This window comes from Serinus canaria, chromosome 12 (assembly GCF_022539315.1).
Source record: "Serinus canaria isolate serCan28SL12 chromosome 12, serCan2020, whole genome shotgun sequence".
In the NCBI taxonomy this organism is placed as follows: Eukaryota; Metazoa; Chordata; class Aves; order Passeriformes; family Fringillidae; genus Serinus; species Serinus canaria.
In genome coordinates, this window is record NC_066326.1 from 10416264 (window position 1) to 10433052 (window position 16789).

The following is a 16789-nucleotide window of genomic DNA, read 5'->3' on the forward strand; positions in this document are numbered from 1 at the left end:
CAAGTCCACACACATGGGGAAAAAATCTCAGAGAAGCCTCAGGGTGCAAACCTTTGGTGAGAATGCCCTGTAGCTCAGCTGGTAAAATAGCAAAAGTCTGGGTTTGAGCATACCTTAGTGCCACGATCCTGAGACTGTGAAAGGGAGGAGAAGGATGGGGGAAAGGCATAGCAGAGCCATTGAGGATCTGGGTGGCAGAAAAGGAGCCTAAAACCATCCAAGGAAACTGACAGAAATAGGGCAGCAGTAACAGCAGAGGCTCCCAGTAAAGTTGATAACCCTGATGCTGTCAATAGCTAGGATATGACACCTGTGGAGGCAATCTAAACTTTTCAACTCTCCCAATTAGCCAGGTAAGCTGTATGCCTTTTTTTTTTCTTTTTTCGGGGGGAGTTGCTTAAGAAAACACAAAGCTAGAAAATTACTTGAGTGGAAACATCACTATCAAAAAGAAAGTTACTTTGGACAAATGCCAAAATGAGAGGCAAACAAAAATTAAGACTGTCTGTGAACCAGTGGAAAACCTTTTGAAGTAACTATAATCATTCTTGATGTATTATCAGAGGGACCAAGTCCAGCTCTGATCTGCTAGTGTTTTTCATCTGCAGTTTCCAGCATGCTTTATAGCCTGCCTCTGCCTCCTTTCTTATAGGAAAGCAGAAGAGAAATTTGTTATGGCTGAGTGCCTCGGGTCACACAGCCAGCCAGTGACTGGCAGAGATACCAAGTCTGCTGCCTCCCAGAAGCAGTCTAATTTATTGATTTTCCTCATGTGGGTGTAGACTGTTGCTAATGAGAAGAAAGATGGGTGAACAAAAATGATTCCCAGCTCCTACCAGAAATATCCAACCAATTTTGTCAATGGCTGATTTTCCCCAAAGTCTCTCTCATTTCCACCTCCCATGCCCTGGTTGGCTCAATCCTCTCTCCTCACCAGTGATTTCACTGCCCTACATTGCACTGGGGATAATATCAGCCCTTTCTGTATCTAGAGGTTAAAATATTTATTGGGTAACAGGGTGTTTCTGAAATGATAAGAAAACTTGTAAAATACATAGTTATTTGTGGAAACTATCATCAGTAAACAAGTTACCAGCCAAGAGTTTCCAATTTCTAGTTAAGCCACGTCGAAAGAAAAACACGGCCTGAAAGAAAGGCTTGAGGAGATTTTACCAAACTTCTTCAAACTTTTTAAGTGAAAACAGTGGTTTTACAGCACACATATAAACCCATGCACAGGGAGATAAAAGTTTTGCTCTCATGTTGGCATACCAGAGCAAAAGGCTGGGAATTCTTCTGAAGTCTCTCACTAAACCCATATTTTTCTTGGTTCAGGTTGGTTTTGTGTGCAGTTCATCAGCACAGGGCAGCTGAAGCAGGGGAGCATTACTGGCCCTTCCTCCAATGCATTGAAAACTCCCTTCTCAGAGCCTCCAAAGAGGCTTTCAAAGTGGCTGAAGTGGGTTTGGCAGTTGGCCCTGGTAAAGGGGAGAATGATGCCCGTTCATTTCCATGTTCATTCAGGTCTCCCACCTTTGTGGCCACTATAGTTTTCATGTGGATGGATTGGTGCTGGTGCCTGGGCCTTTGAGCAGCTTAGTGGCAGGATTTGAGAGGGAAGGGTTGCAATAGGGAGGGCAGTGAGTGATGGTGAAACGTGGCATGTCCACAAATAAATGTGACCATTTCCCTCCCCCTGCTTTCTGCCTTTTCTATTTCAATACACACAAGCCCTGATGTTAATAGAGCTGACTTCAGAGAGGCAGCAATCACAGCAAGCATGAAGGTCTGGCTATTAGCCTGGAAATAAGATGAACAAATAGCCTTGGGAAACTGCTTGCCTGCTATCTCTCCAACCACAGCCCCTTGCTTCTCTGGGGAATTGGTGCTTCTCCTGTGGATTGGTTACACCACTGAACTTGTTCTCCCTCTCTGTCCCATGTCCATCCCAATCTCCCTGGTTCTGCAGTGCTCTTCAAGGGCCAGACACCTCCAGAATTCCCATCCAGAGCCAGCCTGGTGCTTCCTTCATCCCTGCAGTATGCTGATCTGAAGAAGGAATCCAGGGCCACAGGCTGTGCAGGAGCCACAATTCCCTCTGTAGGTCTCTGAGGTGGACAGTCAGGTCTCACTGTGGGAGATACCTGTCCCTCCTGATGTGAACACATCCAGAGCCTGGTTCCTCTTGGCTGGATGCCTCTGCAGGCTCAGAGCCAAACACTGGGAAACATGAGATAATGGGCACTTGGGTGGAATTTGTGCTGGCTACATCCAGCCCATTTAATGTGTCCTCAGAAACTCTATTTTTTCAGAAGAAAAGCAGAAAACAAGGGATGGTTCTCCATTGTTCTGCACTTCACTGGCAATAGAAATGGAAAATATTCTCGTCCAAGCCAAGAGCTGCTCAACACTTTTGGGAATAGGGAGGTGTAAAAGTTGTCTGCCAGCTGCCTTATCCCTTCTTCCTGCTTTTCAGTCCAAGGATGGGATTTATTGTGCAGCCAACAACTGGATGCCTCACCTGCATCTGCTTTCAGCCATGCAGTGCTGTCCTCTCCTCTGCACAGCACTGACTCTCCCATGAGCTGCCTGGGGGAGCTAAAGAAGAAGAGTTATTCACTTCTGCAGGGTTGCCTCTATTGCACTGTGCTGGGAAGTTTTCCCCCATAAATCAATAGGCTGCAGGAGGTCTCTGATCTGCCTGTGTGTGATAAGAAGTGGTCAGCACAGAAGCACTGCCCATCCTGCTCCCCTCCACAGCTCCTCTGAGAGGTCCATCCATCTCTGAAGTGGCTGAGAGTTGTGTTGGAAGGCAGAAAGTAGAACAGCCTTTAAGCCAGTAGCTTAAAAGTTTTCAGGCTCCCAAGTATAGAATCATTAAGGTTGGAAAAGGCCTCCAGGGTCATTGAGTCCAACTTTTGACCAAGTATTCGGGTAATGGAAATACTGGCAATCAGACAGCATCAGAGAGGAATTGCTCTGGAGAAATCAAAATTTGGAGGGTGGATCAATGGCAACAGCTCCCATCTTCAACAAGGATAAATCCTCTCAAGCAGCTTATTCACCTGTGCAGGAAAACTGGTTCTCAAAAGGCTGGTGTAAAATGAGAGGGAGGGTGGGGATGCTCTTTGTAGGAACCTGAGCATCCTGCTTGAGAGTAGCAGAAACACCCATTAGCTTCAAAGCCTGGGTTGTTTCTGTGTCCCTTTGAGAGAAGAGAGCCCCAAGGAAGTATCTGTATTTAGAAGGCTCCAGAGAGACATTCTGTACTGAGTGCAGAGGAGCAACAGGCCAGGAACCAGCTCCCCTGCTCATGCCAGCTCTGTAGTTAGGGGAGGCTGGGTTTTGTGTGGGAAGGACAGTTCCTGGGCCATTTGCAAAGGGATGGGGAAAAGTTGCCACAAACACATTGCAGTGAATAATCCCCTGCTAGATCACAGATGACTGAGGGGGATGGGGAAACTCAGACATTTAAGTTGATGCCTAATAGGTCTTTTCCACCTCTGATTTCTATGATGTGCTGTACACAAAACAACAAGCAGCAGCTAAAATCAATGCACAGCCAGAGCCAAGTGTAGAGGTTTTAATCAATCTGAGAAGCCGTTTATTGTGAGGATCCAACAAAGCCACAGAGATTATCATTACTACGCATGAAACAGGGACAGGGAAAGCAAAAGAGAAGCATTGAGCTCCTGCTTGGTGGGGACTGAAAATTGTACCTACTGCTTCTGTACCTGACAGACTTAATAGTGGCATAGCAAGAGTAAATAACTTGGGCAGGGGTGTGGAGAGAGGGGATCATTAAGTCCCAGGTATTGATCAATGCTGGGTTTAGAGCAGGAATAGCTGTTGACTACCTATGCTTGGGAAGGAAAGCTTAGCCCCCAACTAAATGATGTTTTCCACTGACACATCTGGGTGAAACATTGAGGAGCTGTGAGCAGACTGTCTTGTGACTGAAGGGACAGTTTATAGGAAGGCAGATCTTCATGACTTGGAAAAATCAGTAAATAAATATCCTGCACACCCATCTCCTTTGCAAGACAGAACTGGCCATTCCTCTTTCCTTCAGCAGGGTTTTAAGAGGATGGAGTATGTAATGGAAAATACCAATAACTGGGAGCAAGCAGTGCAGAAATGGGTGCCATGCCTTTTTAGTGCTCCTGCCCCTGGACAAAAACCACCTCTGACTCCAGAAAGGGGATCTTGTCTTTGTTTCCAGCACACTCTAGATGCCCATGTCTCAGTACTTCTAGCAGATTTAAAGTTAAAATTGGATCCAACTTCCGAGTCTGGACCAGTTTTCTTCTGAATGTAAAACAATAGGGGCCTTCAGGCTCAGGCAAGAGCAATTGCTGTCTTGGGCTGCTGGTGACAGAAGAAGCCCTGATGTTGAACAGCAAGGAACTGTAGTTCATAAATGATGACCTCATGAAGTATATTGTTGCATCTCAATATGATTACCAAGTAGATGGTAATTAAACTTCAGCAATTTCAGGAACACAATAATTTTCATTACACAATATTTGGAGGGGTTGTAGAGGTAACGGAAGGAACTACATAATCTAATAGACCTCTGCAAGACCTTTTCCATCTTCATCTTCTTTGATGTTCTAAATGTGAAAACTGAGCAGAACCATCACTCCAAGCAATAAGGAAAAATGCACATTGTAGCAGAGGTTCACAGCTGCCCAGAAGAAAATGGGAGGATAGTGTAGACTTGGCTCAGTTCTCTGTCCACCAGGAGAAACCCAGGGTTTCTGTACCTTCCCTGGCTCCCAATTCCCTCAAATTGAGGGAGAGAAATTGAAGAGAGTTTCACTCTCTTCTGTTAGGACACCTAAAGTCTTCCTACTTTCATACCCAACTCAGGATCACAGCTGCTGAGGTGGCTGCACAGGGACAGGGACACTGGACAACATCAGACATGGGACAAGACCCAAAGCCTGGCTCACTGGGGCTTCTGATCTTCCCTTTCCATCCCCACACAACTCAAAGCCACAGCAGCTGCGGCCAACTTGGCTTTCAACTAACAAAGGTCAGCATGGGTACAGGGCTTTTTCACCACCAGATATTTTCCAGATATTTTCTGCTGTCCCCACCAGCCCCTTCAGCTCCAGCAGTTACTGTGGGTTTGATCTTGTTTAAAAGCTCACATGGGCATGGCTGTGGAGCAGAGCTATCTCCCAGTGACCATTCCTTGTCTGCCTTACAGCAGAGCAGGTTCTGAATTCCCTGAGCACAAAGAGGTTGAGAAGGCCATGGCTGAACACCCATTTATGAAACACCAGACAATGCAGTGCAACAAGAGCCAACGTTTTGCTGCTCTTTAGCCGTGTCCATTTACAGCATCCCTGCATTTGGCATCCTCCTTTTCATTCCAAAACTTCCAGTGCTGTGGCCATGAGAAATAACATGCAGAACAAGAGCCACGCAGAGGAGAAAACCCAAACAAAACAAAACATTCATTAAACTCTCTTTAATGCATCTTTTCCCCTTTCCCTCCCCACAAGAGGAGATGGTGGGGGCTGGCAAGGGGGAGGGACAATCCCAGCAGAACAGCCTAACTATAAAAATATGAGTGCAGTTGCTAAAAGCCCAATCTATTTTCAAATGATGTGCTCTAATGGAATGTTGCTGTACATCTTTTGATGAGACAGGAGTCTATTTAAAAAGACAGGCGCTTTCGAATGTGCTTTTAAACCCCGTCTGTCAATTAGAACAACATCAAGGGTTCAGTGGCTGGGAAAAAAGATGACAGTAATGAAAAGCTGGGAGGGCATCAGAAGAAAAGAAAGATAAAGACAAAAAAAGGTGGGGAGGGAGGGGGGAAGACAGTAGGAAAAGAAAGAAAACCATATTAAAAAAAAAAAAAAGAAAGAAAGAAAAAGGAAGTGAAAGGGCAGAATAAAGATTTATGAAGAATAGAGGAGAATAAAGATTCATGAAACAAGATTGCACTCTTTTACCCCCAAAATTATATATTCATTCACTGCCAAGAAGGATGCGGAGTACAGAGAAAGCAGAAAATGCAATTCCTCTTAAAATCTGATTCCCTGCATTACTCAGCATCTCTAAGTAAGGGAGAGGAAAGTGTTCCTCAGCCTTTCCATGGATGGATCCCATGCTGGGACCTCTTCCTGCAGCTCTGCTATGAACCTGAGCAAACATACAAAGATAATTTAGTCTTTGAGAAGCACTAAGGTGAGGATCACTGCAGGGAAAAGTCCACGAGGAAATTTAGAACTGGTATTAAGTGCAGGATGCAGAGAGCAGTAAATAAGTCACTAGGCTACCAAGTGAACATGGCAGGAAAAAAAACTTTGGGCTCGGTTCTCCCCAAGGAAATGGTATCTCTCCTTCACACTGGAGGTGTCAAGAAAGGTGGAGGTGGAGGTGAGCACCTCCACATTAGAGGTGAGTACTGTGCGAAGAAAGTAAAAATCATGTGTGGTTTTTATTTGGTCTCCCAAGCCCAAAGATGCAAGACTCAGAGGTCTAAATACTCCCATAAAAGCTAGTGACAGAGTTCCTGTGCCTCATTTCCCTCTGGTGCAGACAGGTCTGACATGCAGGATCTCCTGGTGCTCACCTGTAGCAGGGACTCCACATCCACACCACACCGTGGTACCTGAAGCAGCTGCTGTCCTGCAGGAGGAGCAGATGTTTTGGCAGAACAAGTTGTGTTTCACACCTTTTGCCCCAGAAAGAACAGATGCCCTTGCCAAGAAGCACTCCTGAGCTCTCACTCACATTGCTGGGATTTAGAGACTTTAGTTTTGCTCATTTCCACAGCTACACATTGTTTATGGTCTCTGTTGCAGCAAGTCTTAAAAAGTCATAACATTTAACATATCCAGCTCCTCGAGAAACTAAATAAATCCTCCTCACCAGTTCCCTTTGCTGCTTGTGGAGCTGCTCATGAGAGGCAGAGCACTATTTCTCCAGGTTTAATTGCAGGCCCTCACTCAGGTTGGGGCAGAGCACGCTGGCAGAGCAGGAAGCCACGGGCAGGGTTAATGCTGCAGCTGGATGCCTGCAGGAGCCCACAGGCAGCCTGGGCTGAGCTCCCTACAAAGCTACAACCAAAGGCTGGAGATAAATTAAACCTGTGTGATGAGGAATCCTCTCTCCAGATTAGACCCAAGTGGATTTACACACCTTAATGAGAAGAACTGGGGTTTTCAGTGTCTTTTCTCACACAGTGTTTGAAGAAAGGGATGTGCAATCTCTCTCTCATGTGGCAGTGTAATTAGGCAGTGTAATCTGCAGGGAGGGAGGTAAAAAAAAGCAGCAAGCTAACTTGAAATGTTTATTTTTTTGGATCATCTGCTGATGTATGGTAACCTGTTGCCTACGCTGGTAACTTAATTATGTATCTCTATCCTATTTCTGGACCAAGCAGTGCTTGTTCAGCCAAGAAAACACTTTACAAGTATCAGCCATGCAAAGACATTAATTGGGGATAAATACTGGAGCAGGAGTTTCCCAAGTTGGACAAGAGACTCAAGAGCCCCAAAGGCCTTTTTATACAGCTCCCTCAGGCATTACTCCATATATATAACAAAAATACTGCAGGGAAACAATTAATGGTAGAGCTGGCTGCTGCAGGAACTTCATGGCCACAAAAATATGAACCTCTTATGAGGCCTTGGCACCCAGAGGCATTCCTTTGAGTTCAGTGAAGGCTTCCTTGGCAGCCCTTATATTCCAGGGGGGATGTAGTGGTTTAGGATAAATAAGAGGAGCTCCCTTGCACATAGGCTGGTCAATATTTGCTGTCTCTGAAGCAGAGGGGTCAGTGTCCCCATCCCTTGAGGACCAGGCTGTTCCTCTCTGTGTGAGGAGAGGCACAGGATACTGTCCGTGCTGGGAGTGCAGAGAGGGCTTGGTGTGGGCACAGGATTGCACCAAAGCTCCCATTTGTGCTCAGCTCAGGCAGCAGCACCACAGGAACCACGTCTGGAGGCACAATGCTTAGGGTTTGGGGGGCTGGGGTGGGCCAGGGGTCCCCTCTCTGCCAGTCCTGTTTTCCTCCCCACAGAGACACCCAAACTGCACGTGTTGAGGTAACCCCCTCCCCTGTTTGGAGAATAAATGCAGAGTGTGAGGTGCTTGGAGGCTGGGGAACAGAGGTCTATGTGAGAACCTCCACCAAGCAGGTATGTTTAAGCAGCCACCACTCAGATCTTCAGTCATCATTACCCAGGGAAACCAGCTGTTCTTCTGCTATTTATGATCTCCCCCTTAAATCTACCCTCCCTATGACTAAACCCACAGGCTTTAAAGTGTGCAGTGTATTGACATTTATATAGTACATTTCATACACTTCCTCTCAAAGCTTTTTACAAAGCCATGAATTACATACCTGTCACCCACTGAATTCATTCATCCAAAAAAGCAGCAGTCATTACCCACTCAGCAATAAGCCTCATAACACTGCCAGCCATTGAGTTTGTAGATGTGTGCACCAAAGAGATAAAGTTACTTTAATGCCATCTCTTCTTTTAATGCAACGGGGAGCAAGGGAGGGGAAGGATGAGGAGGGGGGGAGTAAATGATGGGTGGGAGGGTCTGGGTCTTTCTCCAGACCTAGATGCAGAGATGTAGCATATATTAACTGCCTAAGAGGCTGCAGCTGCAGGAAGGTAATTGTGTGAGTGGCAAGGTGCCTCCATCCTGGTCTGTAGGAGAGATACTGAACAATGGAATGCTTTGCATTTGTTTTGCTCCTTTCATTCTGGGAACCCAAAGTGCTTTTTAGACAGTAATTAATTCTCACTAAAGAAAAAAAAAAAAATGACAACACCACCACAACTTTGGAGCGGTTCTCATTTTGGAGATGGAGGCACTGACAGGTTTGCAAGTTTTCTGCAGGCTGCAGAAAGAATTAATAGCAGAAATAAACCCTGCCATCTTGGTTCCCAGCTCACTGGTCCACCTCATACACTCACCTCCTTTTCATCTACTCCTATCAACCCTGCTTCTTTTTAATCAGTATTCCAGTGGGATGGCTTTCACTGCTGAGAAAAGGCTGCCTTAACTTTTGTCTCAATGAACCAAACATATGCACAGCATCTAATTAATATCCCTGGACTTGATTGCAGGCAGGGAAAAAAACCTTTCTCCAGATTCCAGTGATTTTAGGATGCATTTTCCACCAGCCCTGTGAAGCCCATCTGTGTTGAGGGACTGGAAGCAATCAGTTCAAAGACAAAAAGACTGAACTCAATCTGCTGCATCCTGCACAAGTCCTGGATTTTCCCTGAATGGAGTAAACCCCGTGGTGTGCTGCTTTTGAGCCAGCTTTCAACCAAACACTAACCCTAATTCCTCCTCCCCATACTGTGCTGCAATGACATTTCTGATTGCAGGATTCAAGAGATTCAGACTTTGGTAGTCCAAAGCCTACCCCAAACCTCAGTGGAAAAGAGCTACTGCCCAGAGAAGAGTAAGAAGGACTGGGAGGGGACACAGCATAAATCACCTCTTAAGAGATGTATTTAGTTGATGGGCTGAAATTGAACTGTCGTAAAGTGACAGCTCCTGGTCTCACTTGAACTCTCCAATTTCAGAAGAATTCAAAAGCAGGGATGAATGAGAGAAATCACTAACTGGGGAAATGAGTTAATTTTTTTTTCTCTTAATGTTGCTGGTCCTAATCTGACTTTTGTAAGATGAAGTCCCTCTTCAACCCCCAGATCACCAAATACAGGAAAGGTGTTGCTCTGCAAGAAGAAAGAGCAGAAAACAAGGTCTGAGAAAATAAATGCTCTCTTGCTGAAGGCTGCCACCACCTTCATCTTTCCCATTCCAAGAGAAGCCAAGAGGAAAATGGTCTCTTTTTTCCCCTGGTGCTACCTTCAAGTGGTAACAAACTCATTTCTAATAGATGAGTTTCATTTTAGAAGGGTGGTGGTAAGAGATTCACCTTCACCAAAAAATCGGTCTGGAAAAATTCTGAAAAACCTCAGTCAAAACATGATCAGCTCATGATTTTCAGTCCGTGAACCATTTTCTGGACCATGTTCTGTCAGTGGTTGGAAAGGATGAGCCCATGTCAACACCAGATGCTCATAAAAACTGTCTTTGCCCAAATGCTTCTCAATTCTCTTACCAATTACTGCAGTCACCAAGGAGGAAAGTCATCCAGATCACCAAATGACCAAGAAAATTTCTACTCAGGAATGAAGGAACCAAAGTAACAATTCTGATATGTGTTTTCTAAGTGTCTTCTGGCTCAGGACACAACTTGCCAGGCACTGACAACTTCCAGGTGACACAGCCACTCAGCCCACAATGAGTGGTTAGACAGACAGATGGCCAGACAAACAGAGAATACACAGATCCTCATTTGCACCCATCCAGTGTATCACTGCCTGCAGGGAGGTGTCATCACTCCTTTCAGAGGGGTTTCTACTCCCTGTGCCAGGTACATGAAGCAAGGGCAGGTCATTTGAGGGCTTGCTGTGGTGGAGAGTGACACACATTGTGTAGAGCTGCTCTGGTGACAAACCCTTATAGAGAAATCTTCTGCCTCACTTGGGGATGACTCAAGCCCAGAGTTTGTAAACCCATTTTTAAGGAGTGTGTGGTTTAGCAATGACAGCCTCTTTCTTAATTCAAGTCATTAATTTAATAGTCTATATGTAACTTGAATTAATAGCATTAATTTAATACCCATAATGTAACTTAAACACATCTCCCTGTGTTCTTTTCCTCCAGGCTGTGGCCACAGCACTGAAGGGTGCCACACCAACAGGCAGAGTGTGCTTACAAGGCTGGGAAATTCATCTGAGAATCAAACATGTCAATCACCAAATGGCCCCTCTTCAAAACCCAAAGGGCTCCCGGGAACAGGCAGGATCCAAACCACTGACCCTTATGTGACATTCAGAAGCAGCAATACCTGTCTGTCCAAAGAGCTTCCCTCTGTCTATAAGATACACAAATGTGGAATTCTCTTTGCCTCTGTTTTAACCAAATCACAGTTCTCAACGTGGTTTAAATATGTTCTCTCAATTGGAGATACGTTCAAAAATCCCTCTACAAATGGCAAAATAGAATATAAAACAACAAAAAGGGCATTGCTTGAAGTCTAGCTAGATTGCAGTTATTATGAAAAAAAGATAATTTACATTTCTTTAGTAAATTCCACAGTAAAGCATTTAGCAGCCTACTGCAATATGTTGGATCATATGCTTAAGACCCACTGATTTAAATGAAAAGTAGAGATAGGCATTTACATCTCCTACAAATTCCATCCTCCCTTCCCAGCACACATCCTTGCAGACTCTTTCCTGCACACAGAAATCCTTTTGGTGGTTTCTGTGGTTGTACTGCTGAGCTGATTGTTTGGAAAGTCCAATGCATTCAACTGGCAGGCAAGAAGAATGAGATCTCAAACTGGAAATGAAGGGGGGGGGAAAGGGAGAAAAAACCCCATTTTTACTCACAGGGTGGGGAGAAAAGACCTATCAACCATGCCTAGATGGAGAACCACAACTTCTTGGAGAGTTAAGATGCTCAGGGCATTAAATTTTGCATCCTATTAGAGGTAAGGGGTGGAGAGAAAGAGAGTCCCCATGCTCTGCCAGGCCCCCCATCTCAGCCATGACCACAATTCCAGCTGTGACATCCATGGATGGTGCCACTGGGGCATTCTTCAAAGCCTGTCTCATATTTCAAGCCAGGCTAATCCCTCCTGTGAGCACACTGTATGCAGCGTGTCACAAAGGAGGGAGCTGCTGCAGGAGGCTCCGTGTGCTGCAGGTGAGGGCAGAGTGGGCTGAAAACTGTAGGAAATTTAAACCTAGTTCCAGTTCACAGTGATGTCAAACCACAGGAAATGAAAGCAGAAAGTGGGGATTTATGAAAAAGTGGCAGGAGTCATTACTATGTGTGCAGTATTGATTGAAGAAGATCGTGTTGCCCCCAAATCGAAATGGCTTTTACGTGTTTGGGCCCATCCTGACAAAAACACTTTCTCCTCTGTTGACGAGGCCACGTTGCCATGGAGATGCTGGGCTGGATGCTTGGCAAAAGCACGTTTCGATAAGGCAGGTCTAATGGATATATTTTCACAACATTCACAGTTCCTTTCTGCTCATTTTCTCCTGAGCAGACTTGTCCACTTCTTCCATTTTGCCACTTGATGAAAAAATATCATTTTAATCTTTTAATTTAGCTTAGATTTCCCTCCCTCCAGCACCAGAGCTTGCCAATTAAACTACTTATCTGAGATGCTCCACACCAAGGCCAAGTGCTTGCTTTTCATTATCAGGTTGGATGGCTTATTCTCACCCTCCCTGCTCCATGTCTGAACCTCTTTGCTCCTTGCTGTATGTTACAGATGTTGTGATACAAGATGTGAGCTCAGAGTTTCATGCTAGTGGAAGAGGCCAGAGGTTCAGCTTTTCTTTAAGGCAGCTCTTCTGAAGTCCCTAGGACAACAAAACAATGTTGTGGTGGCTGGTACATGTCTTGGAGCACACACTGATGCTGCCTGGGCCAAAAGCAGGGATAATAATACAGTGGCACCAAGAAGAGAAGCAGAGTTTAGTTTAATGTTCTTAATTCTGCGTGTCTGTTTATCTTTTTACTATAAGCAAATGCAAGTCTCTTTTAAACTAATTTGAATAAAATAGCAATATCTGTGCTTATGCAGGTACACAAATACAAGCATTCCTACATGCAGAGGAGTAACTTCACATCCAGTTCCATTCAAACATTTTTTCCAGATTCTTTTTTCTTTTTTTTTTTTTTTTTTTGAGTATCTTTGGATTATCTTCTGGAATCTGTTTGAGTTTTTCTTTAGCAGGAATAACTAGCAGGCATATTGACTCACAAAAACAGCCTATTTGAAAGGAAACAACAGTCTCAAAGAATACTTTGAGTCAGTGAATTGAAAAAATATATATTCATGCCACAAAATGCATTTATGCCATGTGGCCTCTGTGACCAATTAAAATTAGTCAATTCCTTTTGGTTTGGGGATACTCTTAATGAACTTCTCCTAGAGAAAAGAGCAGACCAAGAAGTATTTGCATCAGCAAACAATTTCAAACAACCAATTAGCTGGAGAAATCAACACTGCAAGCATAGAAAATTCACAAATAGAAAAAGTGGCAAAATTCATCCAATAAATTATTCATCAGGAATTATTTGTCCAGTTTCCTTTAGATCTGGCCTGAGTTATTACCAATTAGTTATGGACACCTTTACCTACCTGGGCAGACTTGGTTGAGAAGTGGAAAAAGCCATTTTCCACAGCAGTGATTTGAAGGCAGCTCCCAGAAGCTGGTAACTCAAAGCTTGCATCACCAAGTGACTCTTACAAGCTCTCTTGTTCCAGCTGACAATAACACAGGCTGATTTTCAATGGTGAGAGTTATCAAAGAGAGTATTCATCTCTTTCCCCCCGAGTCAGGGCCGAGGCATGCTGTTGGGTCAACATTTTGGAGGCGTCATTGTTCAGCACATTCAGAAAGTGCCCGAAGGACTGCAGACACCAGGGCTGTCACTCAGACATTTTACAAAGATTGGGATGTTTCTTTGTCCTTTTGTACGTGCCAGCATTCTTGGAAAAAAGAAAAGAAGAAATGAGATTTAGTATCACAGGATTCCTTGTTTCTCTGGCTTTGCCTCTGTCTGGGCCCCATGTCATATAATAGGGCTTTGGCCCAGGACGTGGGCTCTGAGATGTGAGGCAAATGGGGCAAGGGAATAATCATCCTATAAGCAAATTCATTTCATCTCCTCATGCATCAATTTTGCCATCCACAAGACACTGCTAATGACATTTCCCCTCCTCTGAGATCTTTGGATGCAAAAACCCAGCGTTAACTCTTTAAAGAGGCTAATCCTCTTTGTGGGCTTTAACCACAGAAGCATGCAAAGCTCAGTGTTAGATGTGCCTCTGCAGTGCAGAGCAGCTATAATTGGGAGCTCAGAAAATATGGGGGAGAAGGGGCAGAGACAGCCAGGAGCAGGGAACTGCTTCAGTAGGAGGAGACACCAAGTGGGACCTTGTGGATCCTGAGGGAGGGATGAAATGAAGTCTGTGGGACCACGAGAGGTGGGAAGGCAGTGGAGCAGGAGCAGTTTTTCACCACGTTGCATGAAGAGTGATTTGTTAACACATTTAAAACACGTAAAACACAGTCCTTTCCACACCACTCCTAGTGACTCTGGGATTGTACCCAAGAGCTTGTTATCACCACAGATGGAACTGTTTTTTAACAGCATCCTTGACCAATCTACTGACTCTGAGGAGAATCAACAGACTTCCCCACCACCCTTAGGATAACTGTCAAAAATTTTTGCAGGGTTTTGAGGACTTGTGCACAGTTCTGTCCTAAGCATCAGAAGATTGCAACCACATGTCTGAAAATGCCCTGAGTGGGAAGATATTACTGTAACAGAGAAGGTATCCTTTCAACAGGACATCTGCATCTGCACACAGCCAGTAGATGAACACAGGCTTACTCTGGTTACCCTGCTCATCTGATTACAGGATGGGAGATGAGCAGGTCTGAGTACACCACGCCTTCCTTGTAGATTTTCTCTGTGGAGTTTTCACACGGTCATGCTCCATTGATAAAATGAGTCCCAGGAAGGTTTATTCATTTTACTGCTTATTGTTTCCTCTAACAGGTGCAATCACTATAATTAGGTCTGTACAACAGCATTTTCTTGTTACTCAAATTCCTTCTGTCTCTCAGATGCTCCTGGCTATAGCACTACAGTGGCTGCTGCTTAGAGAATGAGTAAAAATGAGTTGTTTTCTTTCCCTCCTTTTTCTTCATTCATCTACATTAAGCCAAAAAACCACACCCCCCATTTCACAGAGATAATTCCTTCCTTGTTTTGCTTGGACTCAACCAAAGATGTTACCAAATGCCCCACTCACTATTGACACCATCATCTTCCTTGAAAACACAGCACAGACCCTCACCCAGGGACAGATGCAAGCACCAGAGCAGAGCATAGTTAGTGTAAAAGGGGAAAGAAAAAACCAGGCTGTCCCTGGGGAGCTGCCCTGTGACTCCAGTTTAGGATGGAAGGAGATCAGGCAGCTCAATGACTGACCACTCATGGCTCCTGCAGGGAAAAAGTTGGGGCAAAGGCTGATATCTAAGAATTGAACACATGCCCACTACATCTTTTCCTGCTTTAGAGGCTGTGTTTCTTTCCCTCCCAGTTAATGTACACAAATACTTAACTCATCAGGCACGTGATGTAATACTCAGGAATGTGTGGGTGCATCCAGTTTAACCAGGAAAAAGCTGCCTTTTGAAGCCACATCAAACCAATGCCTTCCCTCCCAGCAAACTTTGAGCTAGACAACAAGGGGAAACGCATCTCTGTTGGCACTGTAGAGAAATGGGATGTTTTCCCTGCCATTTTCTTGCCTCATTATATGATGTGCCAAAAATGCAAATTGAGATAGTGCCTTGGAGTGGGGTCTTTCTGGAAATGATGGGGTTGCATGTTGGCAGAGGCCTCAAGGCCCAATGGGTTTGAGGCTACAAGAAGCAACATCTCACTGAGAAAATGAGGCTCTCAGGGTAACAACTGGGGGGATGTGCTGCTTTCAGTCAATCAAGCCCAAACTCAGCCACAGAGTAATCAAGCTCAATTCAACTGACTTCTGCGTTATTATTGTTATTATTTATCACTTGAATTACTGGAGCACCTTGAGGAGGCAACTGAAATGAGAGCAGAGAGAGCTGCTGCTGTACAAAGATGAAATGGGAGTGTGGCAGTCAGGGTGAGCACACAGGCTGCAGAAGAAAGCCTGAAACAAGATGAAGAGAAATGGGGTTGCAATTAGGCATTGGCAGCGTCCATCTGCTGGCTCTGAGGGGAAGATCCTGCACCCTGATTTCAGACAGGCTGCTCAGCATCTGGCAGACTCAGGGCTCCCTCCACTCCTGGTGGCAACTGAGACAGAGTGCAAAGCTCAAGTCTGACACAGGTCCTGTGCAGAGCTGCATGGAGCAGAAGGTCCAGGCTATCATGCTGCACCAGCCCCTCAGAGCCTTCATCTTTCTCACTCTTCCTCAGATAGGAGCTTTTTCATCTCACTGAAGTCAGTGGCCACTGCTTGCTTCTCTCAGCACCCAGTGCTCTCAGCAGAAAAGCTGACACATCCATTGGCATGTCAGCTGGGATCTGTCCAAATGAGACAGGAGTCAAGTCCCTTCCCTCTGCCTCGCTGCTGAGCTCACACCAACTGTCATCTGTAAGTAATATGCTAGACATGTTTCTTTTTCAGTTTAAAAAAAAAAAAGAAAGTAATTTATTTTCTAATTACAAAAGAATATAGGATAGGAGAAAAAAAAAAAAAAAAGAAAAGAAATTATGACTACCAGATGGCAAATCACCATTTAGCAGGAGCAGGCAAAGAGAGGACTCAGTCAATCACAGGGTAAGTGATAAGACACCAGAGGGAACTACCGAAAAGAAAGGCAGCTCATTACACAAAGCACTAAATTATTCTTAGTGGGACTTCTCCTCCTTCTTTTCCCCTTTCTATTTTTTATTCTAGGCCATAAAGCAAGTAATTCCACTGAGGCCCTCTTTTAAATGATTAACATTTCCATTTTAACTTTTGTTTTTGATTGTGTCCCTGCCATTAATCTTTCTGTCTTTTTCTGTGCCCTGCTGTTCACCTCATCTTCTAACTTTCTAATTCCCTTGGCCCATCCCTCGCACCCACAACACATCCATAAGTTTTTCTGCTGGAGGGAGCCTTGGATGGATCTAACTGAGGTTGGGGGATGTC

General features: G+C 44.7%; 1 long non-coding RNA gene across 1 annotated transcript; it reads left to right on the forward strand.

Annotated features, from left to right (window-relative positions):
- The first annotated feature begins 232 nt into the window (after positions 1-232).
- On the forward strand, positions 233-10948 carry LOC127060096 (uncharacterized). The gene is made up of 3 exons (XR_007778712.1): positions 233-353; positions 8045-8162; positions 10726-10948. It is a non-coding gene; the product is annotated as an uncharacterized LOC127060096 (long non-coding RNA).
- Positions 10949-16789: the final 5841 nt, after the last annotated feature.